Source organism: Palaemon carinicauda, chromosome 45, assembly GCF_036898095.1.
Source record: "Palaemon carinicauda isolate YSFRI2023 chromosome 45, ASM3689809v2, whole genome shotgun sequence".
NCBI classification, from domain to species: Eukaryota; Metazoa; Arthropoda; class Malacostraca; order Decapoda; family Palaemonidae; genus Palaemon; species Palaemon carinicauda.
Genome location: NC_090769.1, coordinates 298,019 through 311,137, shown reverse-complemented (window position 1 = coordinate 311,137; position 13,119 = coordinate 298,019).

Sequence of the window (13,119 nt, the reverse complement as noted above, 5' to 3'; positions counted from 1 at the left end):
TATATATATATATATGTATATATATATATATGCATATATATATATATATATATATATATATATATATATATATATATATATACTATGTGTGTGTGTGTGTTATTACTTGCTAAGCTAAAACCCTAGTTGGCAAAGCAGGATGCTATAAGCCCAGGGGCTCCAACAGAGAAAATAGCTCAGCAAGGAATGGAAAAATAAAATATTTTAAGAATAGTAACAATATTGAAATTAATATTTCCTATAAAATATATAAGAATATTTTAAGAATAGTAACAACATTGAAATAAATATTTCCTATAAACTCTATAAAAACTTTAACAAAACAAGAGAAAGAGAAATAATATGGAATAGTGTGCCCGAATGTACCCTCAAGCAAGAGAACTCTAAACCAAGACAATGGAAGACCATGGTACAGAGGCTATGGCACTACGCAAGACTAGAAAACAATGGTTTGAATTTGGAGTGTCCTTTTCCTAGAAGAGCTGTTTACCATAGCTAAAGAGCCTCCTCTACCCTCACTAAGAGAAAAGTGGCCACTGAACAATTACAATGCAGTAGTTAACCCCTTGGGTGAAGAAGAATTGTTTGGTAATCTCTGTGTTGTCAGGTGTATGAGGACAGAGGAGAATGTGTAAAGAATAGGCCCAATTATTTAGTGTATGTGTAGGCAAGAGGAAAATCAACTGTAACCAGAGCGAAGGATCCAATGTAGTACTGCCTGGCCAGTCATAACTCTCTAACGGTAGTATCTCAATGGGTGGCTGGTGCCCTCGCCAACATACTGTACTACCTATATATATATATATATATATATATATATATATATATATATATATATATATATATATATATATATATATATATATATATGTGTGTGTGTGTGATACTGTATGGAAGTGAGTCGTTATATGCCAATGAAACAATATCCAACAGGTTTTGTAGAATTGAGAACAAAGCCCTGAGAAGGATATTGGGAGTTAAATGGTAGGACAGGATTAGAAAACGGATTTTGAGCGAAGCGAAAAATCTATTTTTGGGTGAGATAGCCATGGCGTCCTGATGGAAGGTTCCTTTTTGGTAGCTTCCTTGGGTAAATAACTACTAAGATATTCCCAGAGAATTTAACCACAGGTTATCACAGAATTCTAACTTCTGGAGCGAGTATCCTAAAGGTTTCCCTTTAAGACATCGTATATCAACAGGGGACGCATGTATTAACGCGCCACATAGCTATCTACACCCCGAACAGAGTTAATGCTTCGGTGTGTAAGGGCTGAGAATAGCTGGGAGCCGTTCCATAGCTAATCTCATTCGTGGCTACTTCTGGTACTCGAGACGTAAACAAACGGGCGCCATTGCTTAAATGACGTCACGTCCGTCTTCATCCTGAAGCCAGTTGCTTGCCGATCACCATGATACAGCAGAGCAGGGTGGGACCTAAAAACTGGACGAAGTAGCAGGGAGGGTCCATCAGGACGCCATGGCTATCTCACCCAAAAATAGATTTTTCGCTTCGCTCAAAATCCGTTTTTTGGGCTCAAGCCATGGCGTCCTGATGGAAGAATACCAGAGAATCAATGTATCGTGGTAGATTTTCCCCTATTAGTAAGTGCCAAGGCATTGACAAAATAGCATAGTAATCTTGGTAAAAGAACCGTAGGGAAGAATCATCCTGCCCCCCTTGGCAGTGAAGTTCCCACGGGCCATGCCGACGTCAAAGTGGTATTGAAGGGCTATTCACCCTGATAGAAGAACTTGAAGAACTTGGAGACGAAGCTGAATGTTTGGCATTCGTATAGGAACATTCTGAAAAGCAGACCAGTGGTGGTTGGGCACTGTGTGCTGAGAAGGGTGATTCATCTCCAGGGTATGAAGAGTAAGTATTCGTATTGGAACATTACATAATCAGAGTGAATATAAATTAAGAGTTAGTATCTTAATTTCTCCATAACCATAAGGAAAAAGGGGATAATAAAACTATGACAGGCATGTATTTCATAGTAAGTAGGAGCTGATTGAGACGCACAGATAATAAAATAGAAATTTTATTTCACAAATGCAGAAATTAAATGAATTGCAGCAATAAGTAAAGTTCATTTACAGTAATTATAATGTACATAGTAATAAAGACTTGCTCTTGAATCTGAAAAGGAATTTCAAGTTTATTAGTAGGCACTCGTTCTCGAGGAACGTAAGTCTTTGATTAAAAACACATCATGCTCAGGGCATGCGGCACTTGTGTGACAACTATGACATTTCACCTGGGATAAGAACAGTTATAAAAGCACTAAGTGTTTTCGACATCACTATGTATCGCTCGAGGGTCAACATAGGCACCCGAAGAGTTAGAGTCCCAAGTAACTCACTGTTCTATGCAGAGTTAGGTGCAGGTTTCATAACACTACCTGCGGCTACCACAAAATGTTTGACTTCGTGCACTTGTTTCGCATAATGTTTAAAGAAAACGCGCGAGGACTTCCAGCCTGTGAAGTTTTTAAGGCTTTCAAAGTCCATACTCTGAAAGAAATTCAGAGATGATGCAACTTTCCTAGGATCATGACCGGCGGGTGTACTGTCAGAATCCGCTCTGCGAATGAAGTAGGTGATTTTCGCTCTTAATTGATTCAGTGACAGGTCGCTGCCCGATGTTTCTCCTTTGAAGAGTTGGCCTCCACCAAAGTTCGAAGTTCTGCGAAGATAGACCTTGAGGCTCTCTACTGGGCATAAAGAGACATCTTCCTTCAGGGGGCATATTCTCCAGGGGCCCCATCTTTTGGTGGGTAATTCATTTTTGGCGAGAAACGTCGGATCAGGGGAGAGGGTAACGTCTCCTGTATCGGTAAACAGGATGTGCCCTTCCTCTCTTGATAATGCCACTATTTCGCTGACTCGGGCTCCCGAAGCAAGAGCAAAGAGAAATATAACTTTCTGAGTCAGATCCTTGAGAGGGCATGAATCATTATCCAAGTTGGAGGCGAAATGGAGCACCTTGTCTAATGACCAGGAGATCGGTTTCGGTGGGGGTGCTGGACGTAGGCGAGCACATGCTTTCGGTAGTTTATTGAAGATGTCGCTGGACAGATCAATTTGGAAGGCATACAGAATTGGTCTGGTCAAGGCCAATTTGCAGGTTGAAATCGTATTGGCTGCTAATCCCTGTCCATGAAGGTGAATAAAGAAGGACATGCAGAAATCAATTGTGATTTCCTTAGGATTTTTTGTCTTGACGAAGGAGACCCATTTCCTCCAGGATGATTCGTATTGCCGTCTTGTGGATTCGGTCTTGTATTCCTCTAGGAAGTCCAGACTTTTCTTCGAGATCCCAAACCTCTTCTTTGCGGCTAGGGAGAGAAAATCATGAGATGAAGGTCCTTGATTTTCGATGATGAAGCGAAGACAGTCGACTTCTGTACTTGTTGGGAGAGAACTGGGCCCGGGAGAGGGATCAGCTTGGGCTGCAGCTCCAGGACCAGGGGGTACCAGTTGCTCCGGGGCCACTTGGGAGCCACTAGGGCCGCTGTCCCTTTGAAGGTTCTCAGTTTGGAGAGGACTTTCAGCAGAAGGTTGGTGGGAGGGAACAGGTAGATCTTGGACCATCTGTTCCAGTCCAGTGACATGGCATCCACTGCTTCTGCCTTGGGGTCCTCGTACGGGGCCACATACCGAGGAAGTTGATTGTTGTCGCTCGTTGCGAAGAGATCTATCTGAAGTTCTGGGACTTGGTGAGAGATGAAGGAGAATGATCTTGCGTCTAGAGACCATTCCGATTCTATCGGGTTTGTTCGAGATAGAGCATCCGCTGTCACGTTGCGGAATCCTTGTAGGTGAACTGCAGACAGGTGCCACTTCTTCTTCTCTGCCAGACGGAAGATTGGGAGAAGCACCTGATTTATCTGGGGCGATCTTGAGCCTTGGCGATTGAGACAACGAACTACCACCGAGTTGTCTAGGGTTAGACGAATGTGGATCGAGGGAGGCGGGGATAATCTCTTCAGAGTTAGAAGGACCGCCATGGCCTCCAAGATGTTTATGTGGAACGTCTTGAACAGGGGAGACCAGGTGCCTTGAGCCTGTTTTTGGTGGGAGTGACCTCCCCAACCCTCCAGCGAAGCGTCCTTGTGGATGTTGAGTGATGGAGGAGGGTGTTGAAGAGGAATGGACCTTTTCAGGGCCTTTGCTTCCGACCACGGCTTGAGGAGAAGTCGAAGTCTGTTTGGGAGCCGTCTCTTGAGGTCTCTTCGAGCGATGGATGCAGAACGTCTCCAGACTCCCGCGGCATCCTTTAGCTGTGCACGAAGCACTGGGTTTGTTACTGAGGCGAACTGTAGAGAGCCTAGAACTCGTTCCTGCTGGCGTCTTGAAATTCGTTTGGATTTCAGTAGTCGCTTGACAGACCCTGCTATTTCCTTCCTTTTCTTCTGGGGAATGGAAAGGCGGTGTGACTGAAGGTTCCATTGGATTCCTAACCACTGGAACTTCTGAGCTGGAGAGAGGCGAGATTTCTTCTCGTTGATCTTGAATCCCAGGTGTTCTAGGTACTGGGTGACTTTGTTGCAAGATTTTACACAATCTTCGGGCGATGGAGCCCAGACTAGCCAGTCGTCGAGGTAGGCCATCACCTGGACGTTTCGGAGGCGGAGCTGTTGTACTATGGCGTCCGCCAGCTTTGTGAAGATCCGAGGGGCCACATTGAGGCCGAAGGGCATGGCCCGGAAGGCGTAGCTTTTCCTTTGGAGTCGAAATCCTAGGTAGGAGGAAGCGTGATGGTTCATTGGAATGTGCCAGTAGGCATCCGCCAGGTCTATGGAGACCGTGTAGGAACCTCGAGGCAGAAGGGTCCTTATTTGTTGAAGAGTCAGCATCTTGAACTTGTCGTTCGCTATGAACTTGTTGAGGGGGGATAAGTCCAGAATGACTCTGAGTTTGTCGGAGTCTTTCTTGGGGACACAAAACAGTCTTCCTTGGAACCTGGTGGACTTTACCTTCCTTATCACCTTCTTGTTCAAGAGATCTAGGACATATTCTTCCAGAAGGGGGGTTGATTGTTGGAAGAACTGCTGGAATGTTGGGGGTGGTTGAGTCCAACTCCAGCCTAGACCCTTCTTGACGATGCTGTGTGCCCAGGGATCGAAGGTCCAACGATCCTGGAATTGGCGGAGTCTTCCTCCCACCGGAAGCACTTCATTGCTTCTGGTGTCCCGAGGGCTTGCTGCCTCGGCCGCTAGCTCCCTTTCCTCCTCTGCCTCTGGAGGGACGGCGAGACGCGTCTCTGCTTGCACCTCTGTTTGAGCCTCTACCTTTGGGACGAAAGGTAGTCGTCTGTTGCTCGAAAGCAGGGGTGAAGACCGGTGACTGTGACAACACCGGTTGGGTGACCAATTGAAAGGTCTGTTGTGGCTGAGCTGCCACTTGGGAGGTAGCGGGTCCCGGAAACTGACGTCTTGGTTGACGTTGCTGGGGTTTCTGTTTTGAGGATTTCCTCTTAGGTTGAGGCCCGTCGTCCTGAGAGGGTTTCCTCTTTCTTGACATGCCCCACTTGTGGAGAAGGTTCCTATTCTCCGTGGCGGCTTTGTCGGTGATTTCCTTCACAAGGTCAGAAGGAAAGAGGTGTTTTCCCCAGATGTTGGAGGAAATCAGCCTCCGGGGTTCGTGTTTCACAGTGGCACCTGCGAACACGAATTCACGACAGGCTCTCCGAGCCTTCATGAAGTGGTATAAGTCCTTCATCAGGGTTGCCATGTGGGATTTGGCAAGTACCATGTAGTGGTCTGGTACTCTGGTGTCACAGGCCATAATTTCAAGTTGGACTTGGTGGGACATGGATGCTGCGAGCCTCTCCTTCGTATCTTGTTCCCGACGAAGGAGGTGATCGTTGAGCTTCGGGAGGTCTTCGTTAAACTGACGTCCGGCGACGTCAGGATCTAGCTTTCCCACGACGAACGTATGCTGGATGTCCTTCCAGTGTCGAGCGTCAGGGGGAGTAACTATGGAGAAGGGTCTGCACTCCTCCAGTGCAGGGCAGGCTTTCCCCTCTTCCACAGCTTTAAGGCACGCAGCGAAGGCCTTTTCCAAGAATGGAAGTACCGCATTTTCAGGTGCGACATAAGAAGGGTGCTTCTTGCTCAGGGCCGGAAGCTTAGAGCAGGTAAAACCCCTACTCTTGAACGTGTTGGCTAGCATAGCCTGGGCCTTCGCGAGATCGAACACTATCTCTTCCTTCGGTTCGGTCTCTTCTTTAGAGGCAGGTTCAGAGCGAAGTCGGACGTAACAGTCCGGGTAGGCCTCGAAGTTTGGGAAGAACTCCACGTCTTCCAAAGGGACCGTGCCGATCTTGTCGCTGACGAAGATCCTGCCGGTCGCGATAACCATATACTCAGCATACCTCCATGGGTTGGCATGTGAGCAAGCGGGGAGATCCTTAACCGAAATCCGCTTCGGTTCTCTGGATCCCATCATGGACCTGATGAACTCCTGATTCTCCTTTAACCTGTCGTCCATGACGGCTCTAATCAACCGGATCATTTCTTGAGTGGATGAAGAGGGATCCGGGGTCGTGGAGGTAGACGGGATAGACACTTCCGTCGGTGTAGGAGTAGGGGCGGATATGGAAGGAGGAGCGACCTCTTGCTCCGACTCGGCGTAGTCCACCTGGTCTTCGTCATCTTCAGCTCCTTGAGCCATAAGGGTCTTCTCCGTGTCTTCCGAGACATCCGACATATGTTCGTCATCTTCGGAATCCAAGCGGCACTCGTGCATGGACTGGGCCATGATAACATCAGGTTCCACTGTAATTTGGACAGTGGGAATCAAATCCTTGGGTACCACTGAATCAGGGGAGGCCTTAGGGAACAGGAGTGACCTCATTTCTTCAGTGGCCAGGTACGGTCCGGTGGCATTCTTCTGGAAGCCACGCACCCACTTGCGTAGCTTCTCCCGAGAAGTGTCCCTGACCTCCGCTGAGGGAGGGTTATGGAAGGCATTAACTAGGTGAGCCTGGCAGACCGTACAATTCAGTGGGTCCCAGAATTTCAGATCCCCTTTCTTGTTAGCACAAGGGGCGTGAGTCCTGCAAGCCGTATGCCCGTAGAAGTGCGGGCGTTTCACAGCGCAGAAGTCGAAGTCACACTTCATCTGCTCCTCCTGTGGAAGAAAGAGAAAATGAGTATGGGGGGAGTCATAAGAGTGGTTCTTAAGCTAAGTTAAGATTAATCATTAATTTTAACTTAATGAAGGGTGTGATGCATAGAGATTGAAGTAGTAAAGAAAACATACTCCATGCATCCCGCCCGGCTGGCTACCGCAAGCTTTATCCTTGGATAATCCGAGATGGCCGAAGGCACAGGATAGTATTCCTTAAAATTCCACAGGGCAATGGAATTCCATGGAAAAAACCAAGGATAAGTTTGGGACCGAGATCACTCAGTCCCAAATGAGGGAGCTAATAGGTCCCTTAGGGTAACTGCTTCCGGCAACCAGCCGCGCTAAGATGCACGCAGCATGCTGGAATTTTGAAGAATGCAAAGAGACAGCATGATTACTAATAGAACAGTACCAAGGCACTGATCTTAAGAGTGTAAACAGCCATCTGTTTGCAGTGTAGGGCTATCAGTATTCATATGATAGCTAGTAGAAGGGGGTGCAAGTAGTCTTGACGCCTCCGGGGGGTTCCGGCAGACCTCCGGCACGCCGGAGGCCGCTCCAGCAGAGTTTCTGGCATTAGAACAGACAATATGTAAGTCAAGAGTAATACCAGGGTGGCGGCCGCCGGCACAACGGCGGCACGCCGGCAGAGGAGCGGCGGCTCCGGCAGTCGGAGGATGCCGGATTGGTGACTGGGACAAGTATGGTTATAGCTGAACCAGGTTGCCGGCAGTGGATGCCGACCGGCAGGCGGACGGCGAAGCTAGGAGGAAGGAGGAGAGCCATCGGCGGGAGCCGGCGGCGGTCGACAGTCCCCCGGCACGTGGGGGGCTGGCGGCATGAGGGTAGGGGAGAGTCACCAAGGTAGGAGGCAGGTATCGCCGACAGTGGAGGCGGCAAGGGACCGGCACCCGGATAGTGAGAGAGACAGGGGGAGGGATGTAAGAAGTCCAGTCATGGACTCCCAGACATCCCCCCCTTAGAGGGTGTACCCATGATAGAGGCAGGCTCTATCACCCAGGAGCAGGGGTCTCAGAGGACCGGGAGCTAGGGTAGCCCAAGGGAGGGCTAGGGGACACCCAAAGAGGGGGGAGACCTCCACATGCAGAACACATCCAGTGGCTAACCCCATAGGACACTATGAAGGGTATATGTACCAGAGCGGACTGCACATGGAAGCTCAGGGTAGCCCTATCACACCACCCTAAGGAGGAGTTGTAGGACAGGGGACAGATGGGTATAGACTAACCTAAGTGTAGGCTAGGCTATACAAGAGATAGGTGGGGAGGGGAGAAGAGAAGAGTCTTCCAAGGAAGGGGTTCTGTACCAGAGCGGCCACTAGGGAAAGGGAGGACACTCCCTAACCTAAGATAAGGCAGCCAAGCTGAAACGGTGCATGGGTACAGTTTCAGCAGGGGACAGAGTAACCTTCCAAAACCTAACCTAGAGCAGGGCTAAGAGCCCTGAACTAGGAAAGATAGAAGACATATCGCTATCGCAGGACAGTCATAGACTATTCCTAGCCATAGAGGAAGGGCTAGCCTTTCCTCACTCTCGGACGCAACCCTAAGGGGGGGTCATTCCCTTAGGGAGGACTGAGAGGCGATAATTACTCCATTAGACACTTGATCCCTCTACTTAGAAAGGGAATCAAGGCTAAACAGAGGGAATGCCAAGGCAGGGGATGAAGGAAGCATATAGGGGTCCTACAAGTAGGTTAGGTTAGGAAGGGACACTAACTAACCTATCCCCTATATGGTCCCTGAAGGCGAAAAAACACTTGCATCACGGTCGAAAGTATTGTAAAATAATGCCACTATCTTCATAACTTAGCCTAGGATCACTAAGAAAATCATGCATGAACACTTATATATAGGCGCTCTGGCCTGGGGGCTATAGAAGCCGACTGGTATGAGGTCAATCGATGACCGATAAAAAGCGTCGAAACACGATATAAAAGTTCCTAGCTATGAAGACTAAATAAACTAATGTAATCGATTAGTAAATAAGGCCGGAAGCGTTGTTGTGGCTAACTAAATAAGGCATGCATAACAACAACGACGCCATAAAATGGCGGGTCCGGTAGAGGCACAGCTCTGCCACAAAACAGCAATTATCTCGGAAAGTAATATTTACTTTACGGTCAGAGCTTAACTAAACAATACTGGAACCTTGTACTCAACTTTCCAGAAGAAGGCGAGGCTGAAGGTAGCGACATAACGTAGATGCAAAGCGATAAGCACAGGAAAAATCCGTCTAAGTAGGGCGAGCTACTGAACAAAGGATGAAGACGGACGTGACGTCATTTAAGCAATGGCGCCCGTTTGTTTACGTCTCGAGTACCAGAAGTAGCCACGAATGAGATTAGCTATGGAACGGCTCCCAGCTATTCTCAGCCCTTACACACCGAAGCATTAACTCTGTTCGGGGTGTAGATAGCTATGTGGCGCGTTAATACATGCGTCCCCTGTTGATATACGATGTCTTAAAGGGAAACCTTTAGGATACTCGCTCCAGAAGTTAGAATTCTGTGATAACCTGTGGTTAAATTCTCTGGGAATATCTTAGTAGTTATTTACCCAAGGAAGCTACCAAAAAGGAACCTTCCATCAGGACGCCATGGCTTGAGCCCAAAAATCAAACTATAAGAGGGATTACTCTAGTGCCATAAGTGGATGAGATCATGGTGAGTGGTAGATGGAGATGGTTTGGGCTTGCTCCTTGCACTCCTCAAGAGAGATTAGTTCATCAAACTTTCAACTACGCTCCACAAGGCACTAGAAGAGTTGGAAGACCCAGGCCTACATGGCTGGGGACTATGAAGCGTGAAGTAGATGATGAATGGGGAAGTACTGATTTAAAAGCTCAAGATAAAGACGTCTGGCAAAATCTAGCGGAGGCCCTTTGCGTCAATAGGCATAGGAGGTGATGACTATCTATATATATATATATATATATATATATATATATATATATATATATATATATATATATATATATGTGTGTGTGTGTGTGTGTGTGTGTGTATGTATGTGTGGTACAACAACAAGAAATGCAGCCATTTTTAGTCCACTGCAGGACAAAGACCTCAGACATGTCTTTATTCATGTCAAGGGTACAGCTAGTTTTCATCATCACACTGCCCACTGCAGACTGGTGATGGTGGGAGACTTGTCTGATTGTTCATAGCAAACCAACCTATTATGGATGTTCTGACTAGTAAAGCTTTGCTGGTCATGGCAATACAAAAATTCTTTCATCACATTAAGGCATCCCCACTAAGAATCACCTGAGTAGAGTTGAGTTGACAACATTTGTGATGAAGGGTGAAATAATTTTCAACTTTTTTTTTTTTTTTATTGAAGATGGGCTTAAATCTCTTTCATTAAAACCAGACTGAATATACTTCTTAAAAGTCTTTGTAGACTTTTTCGGGCTCAAGCCATGTCGTCCTGATGGAAGGTCCCTCAGGCAGCTTCCTGCTGTATAATATTTCTGCGAGTGATATTACAAGAGAATTACCATCAGGTACCACAAGGTTCTAACCTCCGGAGCGACTATCCTAAGATATCGTGTATAATCAGGGACATATTCCTAGATAACCATAGAATGGATTACATAATTTTTATAATAAACCGGTTCTTTGACACTTGTCCAATTGATGGCGATACACACATCCTTTCTACTGCAGTTGCTTCAAATTCTACATTATCTCTAAACTTTTCAATTAAATTGGGAGAATATTGGTCCTTCCAGTTATTACCTCTTGTTGAATATTAAATAGCCTTGTGCAAGCAAGTATTTGGTGTTTTATATTTCAATGTTCTCATTAAAAATCTAGTTTTGTGATTATTAATGCAAAATTTAATATAATACTGCACCAGGATATTCTACTTTCTAGTATAGAATCTCATGCGACCAGGTTTTTTTCTGTAAAAGTGGGACATTTCATATATATATATATATATATATATATATATATATATATATATATATATATATATGTATATATATGTATACACTCACACACACATATATATATATACATATATATATATACATATATATATGTATATATATATACAGTATATATATATATATATATATATATATATATATATATATATATATGATACACACACACACACACATATATATATATATATATATATATATATATATATATATATATATATATAAAATAGCATCCAAGAATCAACCCAAAACCTTTTTCTACTTACCTTTAATATTCATACTTTTCACTGGAATGGCAAAATTAAACAAGATATTAGTACTATTCCATTAATGGGGACAGTTTTGTTATTACAGCACAAAAAAAGTGGGACAAAACTCACAAAAGTAAAATAAAAGCGGGACATTTTGATAACTTTGAAAGAAGCGGGACAGGCATTGAAAAAGTGGGACTGTCTCGCTTAAAAGCGGGACCCAGGTTACATTAAGTCTAGTCAGGGTTCATAATCATATCTGTTTCATTATTCAAAGCTGCATTTATGTAAGCTCTTAAACATTTGTGTGAAAAAAAAATAAATGGAAAGATTGAAAATGAAGCAAAGTAAAATGAAAGGAAATGAAGAAACTATTGACTGTAGTTAAGAGTTGCCTTTTATGATGATCTGGATGTCTACTGTAATTAAGATAACTTATGGTTAATCTAAAAGGGCCAAGCAGTTAGAAATGCAGTAATCTTCTATTTCTACATGGGTTAATCTTCACGCTGAAAACATACTCCCTGTCTACAGGAAGATGATTTGTATTCACGCAAGAACAAGGAAAATTTATACTTTGTAGGAATTACTACATGCTACCCTTATGGGTTAAGGGATAATGTTTCAGCTTCTTTAATGACAAATAAAAGCTTGAACTGGGATACAGTACTGTATTTACAATGGAATGCACCTGATTATGCATAAACATTGGGGCAACCGCTCGCAGTTGGACATAACAGCTTTTAACTTGCCCACAATTTTTCCTTGGACCTCCTCAGTGACAGGAAGATCAAGAAGATAGTTTCACTATCCGTTCTTAGAGGGGAATGATCCCTGATCTCAGAGGGCAATACATTGAGAGTTTTTCTCTAACCCCCCTTCACATCCTCCGCTACCGTGGGTAACACAGGGGACAGAGAGGAACGAACAGGCCAAGGAAGGGTGTGAACCACTGCCCTTCCTCGAGGGCGAATTGTCCCTCTTAGCCCTTTTCTTCTTTTTGGTGGCCATCTTAGCCCACTGGGCATCAATCCAGCCCTCGCACTCACCACACGTGTCGTTACGAGAGCATACAAGGCCCAAACACGAGGTACACAAAACGTGAGGATCTACTTCCACGTGGAAAAGAAAAGCAGCGCATAACTTCCCACTAACTCGTGAGCAATGACGTTACACTTCCACAGGATCCATAGTAGAGATTGAGGATCACAAGATCCACACACAATAACACAAGGTTACAAGAAAACTCTGACAACAGTAAGCGCCACGTGCTGTCGGTACAGCGACCATAGAGAGAATGGTTGTTGTTGACATGGAAGGCTAGCCCAAGCTTACCCTTGGGGCATGCTGGGGAAACAAATGGAGGTCAAGGTTTCTCCAGTGTGAAGGTGTTTGTGGGATGGGGAGGGGGGTGACCTGTGGGGAGGGAAAATCTGTGGTCGGTACAGACGTGTAGAGAGTAATCCTACTATTAGGACCTGGGAAGTATTCGTATCGGAACAAACATATTTTAACAACACTACTGACATAAAATATCTAGCTCTCATAAGGTTGGCCTGAGGGAGTTTGTGGAGATCTTTTCACATTCCACTGACCAAATGAATTTCTCTCTTCCAAATTAGCAACCATCCCACTGAGGTTATTAGTGTGCATGCCTCAGCAATTTGTTGAAAAGTTTCCCTGGATCTGTTAGTAGCAGCTGCTTTTAAGAACTATTCAACATAAGTGTTCTTCAGTAGTGTTCATCTTTTTT